Genomic DNA, 16,106 nt, shown 5'->3' on the forward strand with positions numbered 1-16,106 from the left:
ATAGCTTGAAAATGTTAAAGAAATGGCAACTCCAGTTGGAAATGACCGTTCTACCCCTGAACTCAGATTTCGTTGTCGGAATACATCTGGAATTCCGTTGCCTGATCGCCGAGTTTGCTCACGCTCCATTGGCGCGCGTGGTCCTTCGGTCATTCCATTTCCCTCCTTTCTAGTACTCCTATGATTTTAATTTGCAACAGAGTGTGTTGGACCGTGTACTATTTTTATTTGGTTATCTATGTTTTATTAAAACCCGTTTTAATTCTTTAATTGATTTATATGGGCTCAGTTGCCAGAGAATGCAAGTATTTAAAGTCAAATCTTCACACTTCATTCATTTATGAATATTTGATTCAATACAAATTTAATGTATAAATGGTAAAAATAAGAGAAAAATAAATGGTATTGCATATAGTGTCGTGGAGAGTGAACTCCGTATCATTAGGTAGTGTAGTTTAATGGTAGAAGTTATAAATAGATTGATGTGTAGGGATAGTGTGTTGTTTAACTATTTCCAAATTAGAATGTCCATGTATTTAAAAACGGACTAATAAGAAAATAGTTCATACTTTTCAAAGATGAAGAGAGTATTATTTTGTTGTTTAGTACCACTAATATGAGATCTTGAGGGCTCGAGAATTCGAATAAAGCTTGCACTGTTCATATGAAATTAAATAGAATTCGAATATGCTATTGAGCATGATATATGATGTATGGCTTGAATGTAGAACCCAAAACCACCAAGGATTAAAGGTCAAATCTTCATATTTGGCTTTCGGTTTTTAAAAGCACACACATTAAAAATCGTTGATGTTTAAGTCGAGAGGTTTTGCGAAGTGAAGTAGTTATTGCTAGAAATTTGCTAATCGGAACCCTTTTCGAATGAGCAATTTAGTTGGGTGATTTGGTGAGACTTCGTGTCAGAATAAGAATAAGGAATGTGTACAAGTTTTTGACAGAATGAAGTCGACAATGCTGAAAATGGAAACTGCTCAGAAACTTGTAAACTTATCAATATAGGGGGTCAATTCCGTCAATAGCCCCCAAGCCTCCCTAAGCTCTCTCCAATAATTGAGTAATAAACATCCGGTAGTCATAACTACTTTCTATATCTTTCCAACTAAATGACCATATAAAATTTTCGTTTTCTGCATAATTTATGAGCAAAAATCTTAATAACCTAAATGTGCACACTTCAAAGGTATCTTACTTAGAGCATCCGTCTGTCCGTGTCAGTGGCGGGAACACCCACCATCCGCCAATGCGCAGCGTACGTCCGTGGCAGCGGCACGACGCTGCTCTTAAATAAGAGCACGTCCGTGCCGCTGAGCACCCTTACGTGGCAGCTTCTTATTGGTCAACGACATAGCCGTTGACAATTTGAATTTTTCTTTTTAAACAAAAATGCAAAATAAATTTAAAAAATAGTTTTAAATAACAAAAAATATTTTCCCACTTCCCAATAAATTATAACCGTTTTATACACATTTTTAATTTATTTTTCAATTTTTTCCCCAAAATTCACATTTTCATCTATAAATACCACTACTTCAACACAAAAAAATTCCCATAACACTACACAATTCTCATCTTCTATCATCTAAATTCTCTCATCTATTCTCTCATCAATTCTCATCTATTCTCTCATCTTTTTTCACACTATGTATTTTTTTATAGGAATTTAATTATGTAATTTTTATTTTCTAGGATTATAGTTATGTATTTTTATTTTTTAGGATTTTAATTATGTAATTTTTATTTTTTAGGATTTAATTATGTAATTTTTAAATATTTAATGTATTTTTATATTGTAGAAATGTTTTTAGTAATTGAAGTATTTAAATTGAATAATAGAATGGTGGGACTCTTGAGCTTGTCCTTGCGTAAGAGCACAGATGTGGGTTTTATATTCTCAGCTAAGAGCATCTCCAATGGTCGGCTAGCGACCGGCTAGCCGATTTTTCGCGCTGGCCGATCGGCTAGCCGAACCATTGGAGGCGGCCAGCGCGAAATCGGCGAGCGAACCGGCGTGCGCTGGCCGATCGGCTAGCCGCCATTGTGGCGGCCCGATCGGCCAGCGCCGATTTTTGTTTTTTTTTAAAAACCTATATAAACGCGATTTTCGTTTCATTTTCATTTGCACCACTTGTTTTAACGAGTTTTCTCTCTCTCTAACTTTCTGTACAAGAGCATCATCGAGCGATGAGTAACGCGGGTGGTAGCGGTGGTGGTAGTGCTGGGGATGCTGAGGAGTACGAACGGATGATGAACGAGGCTATGAATGCCTACATGAACCGCGAGATGGAGCGGTACATGCGCATGGTGGAATAGCAGGCGATACCTCGCCCTCCACGGGTTATCCACCGCCGAGCAGTGATTGATCGGGATCACGCCGCTGCACATCAGCGGCTGTACGACGACTACTTTTCAGAGAACCCGCGGTTTCCCGCCAACTTGTTCCGGCGGCGTTTTAGAATGCGCAGGGAGTTGTTTATGCGCATCGTTGGCATATTAGAGCGTCGATATCTGTGTTTCCGCTTTAGGCACGATGCGGCTGGCAGACCCGGACACACCCCTATTCAAAAGTGCACGGCGGCAATCGGGCAGTTGGCCTACGGAGGCGCGGCAGACATGTGGGATGAGTACCTCCACATCGGTGAGTCGACGGCCCTGGAATGTCTGAAGGATTTCTGTGGGGGCGTGATAAGCGTTTTCGGTGAGCAGTACCTTCGAAGCCCTACTCCCGAAGATTGTCAGAATTTGATGCAGATGCAGGGGGAGAAGCATGGGTTCCCCGGGATGTTAGGCAGCATAGACTGTATGCATTGGGAGTGGAAGAACTGTCTGACTGGCTGGAAGGGGGCCTACACGACCGGCTACAAGTCAAAGAATCCCACGATAATCCTCGAGGCCGTAGCTGATTACCGGCTGTGGATCTGGCATGCGTATTTTGGGGTAGCCGGGTCGAACAACGACCTCAACGTCCTGAACTCATCTCCCCTCTTCAACGAGAAGTGCCAGGGCGTCGGTCCAGCCGTCTCATTTGTGGCCAACGGCAACCGGCATGATATGGGCTACTACTTGGCGGATGGGATATACCCTCGGTGGCCGGTCTTTGTGAAGACGATCAGGCAAACAAGTGATGAAAAGAAGGCCTACTTTGTGCAAGGACGTGGAGCGCGCATTTGGTGTGCTCCAGTCTCGATGGGCGGCAATTAAGGGTCCAACGCGTTTGTGGGATGTCGGATGCGTTTCCCAGATAATGTACGCCTGCATTATCCTGCACAACATGATCGTCGAAGACGAAGACGTACAACTGACTAGTTGGGCCAATGATGATGAAGCCGGTCCAAGCCACGGAACGGCCACCCCTAGTGTACGACGTGGGGTACCTCTCGATGAAGCCGGCCGCCTCAAGGAATTTGCCAACATGCACCAAGTGGATGCTCATATTCAACTCCAAAAGGATATAATTGAAGAGTTTTGGGCACGGAGGATTGTACGGCGATAGTTTTTTTTCTTTATTATGTACCTTTTTAAATGTAATTTTTTTTTATCTATGTACCTTTTTTAAATGCAATTAATGAATTTTCCCGTATATGTCTCGTAAATTTAATTCCGTAATTTAATCGTAATTTTAATTCCGTAAATGTAGTATTTTTTGAATTATTTTTATTGCGGCTGGCCTATGGCTGGCCTAAATCTGATGTGGCAGGTGGATTGTTAGTGCTGCTGACGTGGCAGGGGGAGAAACTGCTGGCCGATTTCTGGCCGAAGTACCATTGGAGATGCTCTAAGGACAAGGAGTAAAAGTGGGTCCGGTCCCACTTTTAGACTCTTAAATAAGAGCACGGATGAAGATGCTCTTAACACACCTATGTGATTGACTCATGCTAAATTTGCAATAAATATGTCACCCACAAGTGTAAGGGGTATGTAGCACGTGGCAAGTTGAAATTATCGATCCTCGAAGACTAAATGCCGGCTTGAGTACTACGACGCAACTTTGAACACTATCTAGACTAATAGAAGGGGTTTTTGGGTTTTTTCTTAACTAAGATCAAAGAACAAGTAAGTAAGTAAGAGCAAAAGGAAATTAAGACAAGAAAAAGGATAATTTTCACTCAAGTTGGAAAGATAGGGATATTGATCCGTTGGTATGGATCACGGGTGTTCACCTAGGGATCATGCTCATCTAAATAGTCCTATGTGTGGCTAGGAAGGTCGGGTTAATTGGTTAGACCCCCTCTCGGGTGCACCTAACGCGTTGATCGGTCTCTAATGTCGGAGTCTCCTCCCTACACTTCGAAACCAACTCCTACAACCTACGGACCCAAGCCCTCTCTCTACTATGTCTCTCTCGAGCACATACAACGCACGGAGTTGTTGGTCATTTAACTATCTAATTAAGCATCTTTCAACGACAATAATTAGAATAAGACATATCAAACTGGTAGCTAATCAATTGGATAATGAAAAAGCACAACAACCAACAAAACCACCACATAAGACATAGATAAGCATAAATCAAGATTTAGCCCATGAATTCCATACAAACTTCACCAATATCCCTAATAAGAACTTAGCTACTCATAATGGAAGCTAAGACAAAAGAAAATACAAAAACTTCAAAGGAAAACATAGTAAGAAAAGGTAATAGAACTCCCTAATGTAGACTTGATGTTGGGGAGGATCTTTCTTCTTCAATCTCTTGAAGATGGAAGCCTCCTTGCCTTCAATGACTTGTATCTCTCGATTTTTTCTCTCAATTTGTCGTGGGGAAGGTTAGGGTTCGAAAATGAAGAAGAACCCCTTTTATACTTGGAGAGAAAAAGGGCAAAAACGGATACTGCGTAAAAACGCCCGATCGGGCGTTAGGCAATAGGTAAAAACGCCCGATCGGGCAACACGGAATTGTCGCGCTGCCTGCCAAAACGCCCGGTCGGGTTTTTTCTCGGACGGGAAACGCCCGACCGGGTTTTCTCTCTGGAATCCAATGCCCTTCAAAACACCCGATCGGGCTTTTTGTCGGATGCGAAAAGCCCGATCGGGTTTTCTCTCTGGACTTCAATGCTGCGTCAAAACGCCCGATCGGGCGTTTCTTCGGATGAAAAACGCCCGATCGGGCGAAGTCTCTGGAATCGTCCATTTGCTCCATTTTGCTCCGTTTTAACCTGTTTTTACTTCAAAACTCCAACAAACTCATTATTTCATCTAATTAACGACTATATGGGTGAAAACCTATTATAAACACCTTAATTCAATAAAAACATGGGTTAAACACCTCTAAAACCATACGAAACTATGAGTTTGTCAACTCCCCCAAACTTAAACACTTGTTCGTCCCTAAACAAGAAGAAGAAAATAAGAAGACCAACTCATGTTAAGGATGTTGGAGTGTCATCATTGCCTCAGTAGAAATAAAGTAATCAACAAGTATCAATGGCCTCGTAGACAAGTGTAACATTATAAAGTATTGCTTCAAGCTACTATCATGTACTCAACCTTGCCAATTTGCCCTCACAAGGAGAAAATGCAATGTGCATTTTAGAAATTTCACTCACTCTCAAAGTGTATGGCTCATGACATAGCTCTCAAATCATCAAATCATGCATAGTTTACCATATGCTTGCTCGAAATCTACACTCTCCTCTACTACGGTGTGATTAAAGATCTAAGGTCCGAAAGGTCTTTTCTATAGGTTGTAATGTAGGCTCTTTGGATAGGTGAGGTAATTTTTGGCTAAAGTGACTTTAATCCCCAAGATATGACATATTCAACTTCACCAACTTTCTTCCCCAATCTTAGCTAGTACTAGGCTTTGCCTAGACTCTTCTCATCTACCAACATTCCACTTTTGTTCAATGCTTCTTTTTCAACTTTCAAGGCATCCTTTTTCACCCAATGTCAATTATTCACCATTTTTCTCTTTCATTTTTCTTTTCTTTTCTTTTCTTTCCCTTCTTTTTCTCCCTCTTTTTTTTTTTAACTCAACAAACTTGTTTTTCATTTGCCAACACCACTTCCAAACATTCATTTCTCTTTGATTTTTCTAAAGTATCACATGAAAATTCCAACCCCTCGGTTTGTCAAAGAAAAGGTTTATAGGCTCAAAGTGGGCTAACAAGGATTATTAACATAACGGGTAAAACTAGGATTTGGCTAATAAAAATGGCCTAACATCCTCCCTTATCTCTATAGCCACTATGTAGACTCAAGGAGATCGCGAGCAAGTTCTAGAAACAAATGACATGTTTGAGATAAAACTCACATTTAGTGATAGTATAGGCTTAATTCTCACAAGGTCATTTTGGCAAAAGACAAGGCACCATGCAATTCACTTTAGGCAATTTGAAATGAAAATTACATGTTACTTAGCCATATCAACAAGATTTTCGAAAATTTTTGCACAAAATCATCATTGGCAACTCCTCCAACAAATCCTCACACTCGTTCGAACATCACTTTCTCTCACCCTACTAGCATTCTACCCAAGGGAGATTATTGAACACACAAAGAAAACAAGCAAAGCAAACCTAAAAACATAAACGAAACAAGGAAAACATTCACCAAAATCCAAAAACAAAGAACAACATTAGTTAAGGTTACATGCCTAAACATCATCATCAAATATAGTCAAAATAATAGGGGTACAGGCCGGGGTATCACCAAATCAAAGCAAAGATAGTATAAACAAACCACGACAAAGAGAGAGAGGTGAAAAGGGAATCCACTAGACACCCCCCCAAACTTATCCCAAGCAAAGCTAGGATAAGTTTGAAAGAGAGTGGATCTCCCATGGACCTTCATTGCGGAGGAGGGGGCAGATGCTGCCTGTAGCCTCGGAACTCATCGAGCTGGGCATTGAGGTTGGCCCATTGTGTGTTGTTGAAGTCAGTGAATTGATTCCAGCTTGTCTCATACTGACTCCAACGAGCTTCATTCTGAGCCCAGTACTCCTCCTGTCTGACCTCCAGCCGAGCCACTCTGTCGATGAGAGAGCTCATATCCTCATCCTCTCGCTCTTGTCGATCGCGTCTCCTCGGATTGCTCGTGCCGGCCTCATCGTGGCGGGGAACCTCCTCTTCATCATCATCCACTTCTTCATTGTCCGTCTCCTCAACTCCAACCATGTGATCTGGGAGCTCCACATAGGGGTTGTCATCAGCATACTGCGGACTAGGGTCATATGACTGCCATGGGAGAACGGGTGGATTGTCTGCCTTGCAAGCTCTGTGGGAATCGGCATTCATGCTCCAGTTTATCGTATAGTCGGGACCATTCACATATGTGTTCAACACGTCCGGAAGGGGGTAGTGATCATCATCTCTCTGATAAAGATAAGCCCGCCGGCGTCGGTCCACTGTAATAAATCTTGTTCTTCTCAGATAATTGAGGTCCATCCAGGACTCCCCAATATCCCTAACTAGGTCCTCAGTGTACACTCCCAGGTGGAGTGCAATGGACCCTATGACACCCCCACAACACAGTGTGCCCTTATCCTTCTTGGACGCTCGCTCAAGGTGCTTGATCATGTAATGGGCAAGGTTGATTGACCTCTTGTGAAGAAGACTCCATAATAGAAAGAGCTCATCCCGTTGCACGCTGCCTTGTTGTGATCGGGCAAACGGGTGGCCTACACACGCCTTTTGAATCATCCTCAACACAGGGTTCCGGATCATCGATGTCTTAGCCCTGTTGGCTTGAAAGCTCTCATTCAGCCCGGTGATCGCCCTCCAAAATGCATTTTTATCAAAATCATCCGGCTCTGTATGATCATCTGCTGTGAACCCATGCATCCCCTTGAAGTCCTCCATAGTCAACTCATATGGTTCGTTTCTCATCCGGAACTTCATAGCTCTAATCCTCCTTCGATCCGTGACCACCTCCAAAGTGGAGAGAAACTCTAGCGTGAGCACTTGATAGGAATGAATATTTTCCCCGTTGAAGAGCACCGTCAGTTGGCCCACTTCACAAAGCTCGTCAAAACACTGTGCCAAGCCCAATTGAGTGAGGGCCTCCTGGCATGGAAATTTAGATACTCTATAATCGAGCTTTGCAAGTGCCCGCCACCTTTAACTCCACATCACAATCTTCGGCTCTTAGTACCATTCTTACCTGAATTAGTGGAGAAAAATGGGTGGAATTGGCCGGAAATCGGAAATTGGGGGTAGGGTTCGTCGAGGTCGGGCGCAGCTGAATGGACTGCCTCGCGCGAATTTATACTGCGCAGGAACGCCCGATCGGGCGTTCTGTCAATTGACAAACGCCCGACTCGGGCGACTTTTCTGACTCGCGATTAAAAAGCCCGATCGGGCGTTTTGCTTATGCGCAAACGCCCGGTCGGGCGAACTTTCTGCCTTGAGTTCCGACTTCGCCCGTCTACAGTTTTTCGACCCGTTCATCCCTATTTTCCTGTTCCAAAAACTACAAAACAAACACATACCCAACTTGAAAGTAATATGAGCATTAAACATACTTAAAACGATACACCAAAACAACCACTAAGAAAACTTCTAAAAAAAAAAAAAACGAAAGAAAAACATAAAAACTCAAATAAAATTGTACCTACTAGGGGTTGCCTCCCCTATAGCGCAATTGTTTAACGTCGTTTGCCCGACGGTCTTCAAGCTTTCACTTAATGATCCAAGCTCACTCGGATCACCTCATCGGGGCCCGTCCTAGCTTTTGCGGCCAAATAAAGCTTGTTTAGCCGCTTTTTCCACCAAATAGGCTTGCCATTTTCTCCAATGTCAACTCCATGAGATTTACCATTTGCCCATTTTGACACCTCTTTCTTTTGCTCCCCCAAACTTGTTTCATTCTCAAGCTCAAAGAACCAAGATTTCCTCCAAGGGCTTTTCAACCTCATCATCCTTAGCTTTTATATGTGCAACATTCATCACCTTGCATTCTTCTACCTTCAAATGCACTTCTTCCACTCTTTTGGATTCTTCCATTTCATGGCGTTTCATCTTATCCAACATGGAAAGGATGGCCATCTTGTTCCCATGCCTAAGGGTGAGTTCTCCCTTGGTGACATCAATTAAAGCTTTCCCGGTCGCAAGGAATGGCCTTCCAAGAATGAGAGGAACATTAGGATCCTCCTTCATATCCAAGACAACAAAGTCCACGGGGAAGATAAAATCATTCACCCTTACTAAGACATTTTCAAGGATCCCATTAGGGAACTTGACGGACTTATCCGCCATTTGAAGGGTGATGGTGGTCGGCTTTAAGACACCAAACTTCAACTTCCGGAAGAAGCTTAAAGGCATAAGATTTATGCTTGCCCCCAAATCACACAAGGCCTTAGTTTGCCTATCATTCCCGATCACACAAGATATGTTAAAGCTTCCCGGATCTTTCATCTTTGCCGGCATCTTTTGTTGGATGATTGCACTACAATTCTCGGTCAAGCTCACGGTTTCATAGTCAACTAACTTCTTCTTCTTTGACATAATCTCCTTCAAGAATTTGAGATAGCCGGGCATTTGTTGGAGTGCCTCAATGAGAGGTATATTGAGGTGCACCTTTTTGAAGATCTCAAGGAACTTTGCAAACTTTTCATCTAATTTCTTCTTGTGTACCACTTGAGGAAATGGTATTTTGACTTCCATGGGCTTGGGAGGAATAATTGCCTCGGGTTGACCCTCGGATGGCATATTAGGTGACTCCACCTCTATTTCCTCTTCTTCTTTCTCTTCTTCGGGTACTTCCTTAGCTTCCACTTCGGGCATAGGAGGACTCTCATAACTTGTCCCACTCCTCAAGTAGATTGCCTTGCAATCTTTCGGATTTGGAATTGTAGTGCTTGGGAATTGCCCCGGTTGATGAAGTTGACCCACGGTTTGAGCAATTTGACTCATTTGGTGCTCCAAGGCCCCCATTCTTGTAGCAACTTCTACTACCGCCGTCTCAACTTTATCAATTCTCTTGGTAGAGTGTTCCATAATCCCATCGGTCTTCTCCATCAAAGCTTTTAGAAGCTCATTGGTAACATCACTTGAAGACTTTGAAGTGCTAGGTGCATTGTTAACCCCACTCGGTTGAATAGCATTATTCGGATTTCCATACGAAAGATTTGGATGTGTATTGAAGGATGGACGATAATTACCACCCCCATTGTTGGGGTGATAATTGTAGAAGTTCCTTTGATTTCCTCCTTGGTTTCCCCCTTGATGCACATAATTAATATCCTCTACGATAGGTTGAGGCTCTACATTGGGTGCCATCCCCAAACTTATGCTATCCACCTTTTGATTGAGAATCATCATTTGTTGGTTGAGGAGATTGAATGCATCCGAATCAACAACCGAAGCTACCGGCATAGAGCCATCTCGACCCGAGCTCCAACTCTTGCTAGTGTATGCAAGCCTTTGAAGCATCTTCTTGCACTCATCGACCCCTTTGTCCAAGAATGATCCCCCCGAACCAAAGTCTAGTTGACTTTTGATAAATTCCGAGCATCCATTGTAGAAAAGGCTCACTTGATGGCCCGGAGATAGCCCATGGTTAGGACACTTCTTCAACAAAGCGTTAAACCTCTCCCATGCTTCAAACATAGACTCTTGGCTCTTCATTTTAAAATGGGAGATCTCCGCTTGTAGGTTGAGAGTAGAGCTAAGAGGGAAGAACCTCTCCAAGAACTTTTTGGCTAAGTCGTCCCAACTTATAACCGAGCCCGGCTCAAGGTTATCAAACCAATCTCTAGCATATCCCGTCAATGAGAAAGGGAATAGCCTAAGCTTGATTGTATCTTCGGGAACCCCATTAAGCTTGGTTGTGTTGGCAATCTCCAAGAATTTGGCTAAATGCATATTAGGATCCTCCGTGGGTCTTCCCGAGAAAACACGTTGCTCCACAAATTGGATCAATGTCGTCTTCAACTCAAAATTGTTGGCATTCACTCTTGGATCAATGGGTGGCATTGGGATATTAACGTTCCCAAATGCATTTCTAACCGGTGCTTCTCTTCTCCTTTCCTCCTCTCTTTCCCTTCTCATCTCCTCCATTTGTTATTGTAGTTGGAGGATGATTTGGTCTTGATTAAGGGGAGGTGGAGGTGGAGGTGGTACTTCCTCGTTGTTCCCATTTGGATTTTCCATTGGCTCAACTAGATGTTGAGCTCGTGCTCTCCTCCCTCGTCCTCCTCTTCTTCTATTGGCGGCTTCTATCTCTAAATTAATCGGCTCAAGGGGTAGATGCCTTGAGCGCGTGAGCATAAAAACCTACACAACACAAGAGAGGAAACAAAGGGAAATTAGAGCTAAACTAGAAAACTAAACTAAATAAAGCAAGTAAATGTCTAAACTAGTATTCTCTATCTTATCACAATATCAAACACAAAAGCAAATTAGTCCCCGGCAACGGCGCCAAAAACTTGACTCATGCTAAATTTGCAATAAATATGTCACCCACAAGTGTAAGGGGTATGTAGCACGTGGCAAGTTGAAATTATCGATCCTCGAAGACTAAATGCCGGCTTGAGTACTACGACGCAACTTTGAACACTATCTAGACTAATAGAAGGGGTTTTTGGGTTTTTTCTTAACTAAGATCAAAGAACAAGTAAGTAAGTAAGAGCAAAAGGAAATTAAGACAAGAAAAAAGATAGTTTTCACTCAAGTTGGAAAGATAGGGATATTGATCCGTTGGTATGGATCACGGGTGTTCACCTAGGGATCATGCTCATCTAAATAGTCCTATGTGTGGCTAGGAAGGTCGGGTTAATTGGTTAGACCCCCTCTCGGGTGCACCTAACGCGTTGATCGGCCTCTAATGTCGGAGTCTCCTCCCTACACTTCGAAACCAACTCCTACAACCTACGGACCCAAGCCCTCTCTCTACTATGTCTCTCTCGAGCACATACAACGCACGAAAATGTTGGTCATTTAACTATCTAATTAAGCATCTTTCAACGACAATAATTAGAATAAGACATATCAAACTGGTAGCTAATCAATTGGATAATGAAAAAGCACAACAACCAACAAAACCACCACATAAGACATAGATAAGCATAAATCAAGATTTAGCCCATGAATTCCATACAAACTTCACCAATATCCCTAATAAGAACTTAGCTACTCATAATGGAAGCTAAGACAAAAGAAAATACAAAAACTTCAAAGGAAAACATAGTAAGAAAAGGTAATAGAACTCCCTAATGTAGACTTGATGTTGGGGAGGATCTTTCTTCTTCAATCTCTTGAAGATGGAAGCCTCCTTGCCTTCAATGACTTGTATCTCTCGATTTTTTCTCTCAATTTGTCGTGGGGAAGGTTAGGGTTCGAAAATGAAGAAGAACCCCTTTTATACTTGGAGAGAAAAAGGGCAAAAACGGATACTGCGTAAAAACGCCCGATCGGGCGTTAGGCAATAGGTAAAAACGCCCGATCGGGCAACACGGAATTGTCGCGCTGCCTGCCAAAACGCCCGGTCGGGTTTTTTCTCGGACGGGAAACGCCCGACCGGGTTTTCTCTCTGGAATCCAATGCTCTTCAAAACACCCGATCGAGCTTTTTGTCGGATGCGAAAAGCCTGATCGGGTCTTCTCTCTGGACTTCAATGCTGCGTCAAAACGCCCGATCGGGCGTTTCTTCGGATGAAAAACGCCCGATCGGGCGAAGTCTCTGGAATCGTCCATTTGCTCCATTTTGCTCCGTTTTAACCTGTTTTTACTTCAAAACTCCAACAAACTCATTATTTCATCTAATTAACGACTATATGGGTGAAAACCTATTATAAACACCTTAATTCAATAAAAACATGGGTTAAACACCTCTAAAACCATACGAAACTATGAGTTTGTCAGTGATGATAATCAAAACGTAGATACCTTTCCTTTAATCAATGAAGTCATATAATTGATTCACTAGGACTAGGTCATTACAAATTTATTAGTATCACGCCTGTGTGATGCACAGGTTAAAATATTTAAAAAAATTAATGTTAGATTATAAATTAATTAAATGAAATTAGAAACAATATTATTATATTAAAAAAATGACTATGAATTTTATACAACTAAAACATATTCCCTCCGTTCCTTATAATTAAAAGAATAACTCTAATCTACAATTAACCAAACTAATAGTAATAATATAAATGTCAAAAAAGACTGAACCCGGACATGCAAATTGTACATGAATCGTTTCTCCTAAAATTTCAACACGTGAGAAGTATTTATAGAGATTTTGTTTTGTTTCATTATAGTTTTTAACTTCCCTCATTCATCTTCGAAACATTCATTTCATTGCAATATAGTGACACTAAACACTAAAAACCCAAAACTTGAAACCTAAATCCTAAACCCTTAACTTTAAAATATACTCATCATGAGTATCAATAAAATTCTCCCTCCGTCCCAGTTCAAAACTATTTGTTATTTTTATTTCAAAAAACCTGACATTTGTTGATGGAGGTATTTGTCGTCGAGATTTTTAAAAGGCGAGTTATCAATATGCATAAGTTACAATATAAGATATAAGTCAATCCATGTTAAATACCATTTGTTATTAGTGTTTGGGAGATTCCCGGCACGGTGTGGAGTTAGTTTTGCGGGAGGTGAGGTCGGGGTTGGTGGAGAAGTTGAAAATATTTCATGGCTCCAACTTCCAAATTTGAGGAAAGCCATGGAGATTCTATGGTAGACCACTTTGATGAAACCAAGCTCTTTGCAGCGTCTACAATGAGGGTTTTGGCGCCAGATTAAGATAGGTCCACGACGGGGATGGCTGCTGCCCGCCTTGCATGGCTTCATGTGGGTGAGATTGCCGATCGTGAGATAGCACCACCATTATAATAATGAGTTTTAGAGAGAAAAAAAAGAGGGAATTATGGATGTGAGAGGAAGAGAGCGAGTGGTACTATTATATATATGCAAGGAGATAAATGGGGTGTTACAAAACCTTTCATTTGCCATGATAGAATTAAAACTTTGACGTGTGATGCATGGAGAGAAATGGACGTTACAAAACCTTTCACTTACTAAATTAAAACCTCGAAACTTCCCTATGTTTAAAACTTAAAAAGCTTTTCATCTTCTACATTAGAGTTGCAACAAACATCATAACATGATTTTATAATAATTATAATTGACATATGAAACTGTCGGCTACAATAATGCTCAATAATTTCCACACCTATATCATAAAATGCCGATTAAGATGCATAAATTCAATAACTAAAATTAGTTTAAATTAAACTTTTTTAGTTCAAAATGACAAACATGTGAATATCTCTCAAATATCAATAAAATTCTCCCTCCGTCCTAGTTCAAAAATTTAGCATTGTACAAAATAATTTAAAAATTGAATAAATTCACAAATAATACCATACACTACTATTTGTGATGATAAATATAAAACTAAAATTAAAGTATTTATATAAATATAAAAAATGTTTATAATAAAAATAACATTCACATAAACATCTAAAAGTGAGTAGACAATTAAACTATAATTTATTGTATTTTAAATGGTCCATTTATTGACAATTTAAAATAGTACATATTATAGTTAAATTGTCTATTGTACTACAATAGTATACTAAGATTATCAAATTGATAATTTTGTAGGAGTATTCATTGAAATATTTAAAATTAGATTACTGTCACAATTAGAAATTATTCCTAAACCGTAGTAGGTAGTATTCTAACTATAGTACAAATTTACAATTATACAACAATAAGTAGAATATAAATTCCAATGAAAATAGTAAAACAAATCGAATTATAAGTTAAGTCGAGAAAAACCCTCTTTCCGGCCCATAAGACAAATTACTTCCAGCTATTTGCTCTCGGATTGACATATTGTTCCTATAGATAAAAGAACTTCCTCATAATATGTAGAAACACTTCAAACTATTAGACACTAATGAACTTGATGAAGCTTCAAGAATCAAACAATATAATGCTCCTAAAATGCACACTAAAATATAGAAAACTTTAGAAAGGAGGAAAATGCTATTGTTGATGTGTAATCCATCAACAAATCAATGCTTTTTATATGTACAAAATAAGAATGCAAAAGGTTATGTAATTAAGTCGCCTTAAACCACAAAGTTAAAGCAATGAAGGTTACAAGAAATGAAAAGCCAAATAAATGTCTCTCCATTATCATCCTCCACTACTCAAGCCATTATTCTTATAAGAGTTCTCTCTTTTTATTTTATTTCTTTTTTATTTCTTTGCACAATTAGTTAGATGTAATTTAATGTACGAGACTTCATATGCATGAATGAATTTGAGATATAACATTAGTAATGGATCATAATATTAAATTATTTCAATCACACATTAAACTCTTTTTATTTACTCCAAAACTCAAAGAAATGAAGGAAATTGTCTAATGCTGTTGCACGGGAATTAATTCATTAATTCTCATCATATATTCCCATCACCATATGTAACCGTCCAATTATTTATATGATCATAATTGTAATCAATTAACCAATTTAATAACTTTTGTTTATTGCGTTAACATCCTTCTCATGAAATAGTTATACAAAAACTTCCAAAATTCCCTTTTATATATATATATAGATTACTCCTTTGATTTAATAGAAAACAATCATTTTTTCTCAACACAAAAGTAAGAAACAATGTTAGGTGGGGGCCGTGGGGATCCATAACCAAAGAAGACTGTAGAACACTTATTTAGACAATTATCATTCATCTATGGTTCAATCTAACTAAAGTTACTTTTCATACTAAAATATTCATCTCTGTCGTATTCACATACACAACCCTTACTTTAATATTTTAAATTTATAATTGAACTTTGAAATTTTGAGATTTCTAATCAGACTAATTAGGTATTTATTCCCTATATAATCGAGACTTCCTTATAATAAATATGACGTGATCAGCTCACAATCTACAAATCGTTACAACAATATCTATACAAAAGTTTATAACAATATACGTACAAAAAATGCTAGATCGACACGAAAACCGTATTTAACAAGTGTCTACATTTAATTCCCAAGTAATAATCGGATGGAGCATCTGGTCTCGGAGATTGGGTTTGGGCTTTGTTAAAGATTTGGGCCAGAATAAAAATTGAGCCCAAGACAATATATGTTAAAAAAATCGAAATTAA

At 39.9% G+C, this 16,106-nt stretch overlaps 1 non-coding gene and 1 pseudogene across 1 annotated transcript; one reads left to right on the forward strand and one right to left on the reverse strand.

Annotated features, from left to right (window-relative positions):
- Positions 1-8,638: 8,638 nt before the first annotated feature.
- LOC148929385 (uncharacterized) lies at positions 8,639-11,015 on the reverse strand (annotated as a pseudogene).
- LOC125200115 (small nucleolar RNA R71) lies at positions 10,507-10,613 on the forward strand. Its single transcript, XR_007172674.2, has one exon. It is a non-coding gene; the product is annotated as a small nucleolar RNA R71 (small nucleolar RNA).
- Positions 11,016-16,106: the final 5,091 nt, after the last annotated feature.

The sequence above is a fragment of the Salvia hispanica genome, chromosome 4 (assembly GCF_029641045.1).
Source record: "Salvia hispanica isolate PSC_SH4W2 chromosome 4, Shi_PSC_v1, whole genome shotgun sequence".
NCBI classification, from domain to species: Eukaryota; Viridiplantae; Streptophyta; class Magnoliopsida; order Lamiales; family Lamiaceae; genus Salvia; species Salvia hispanica.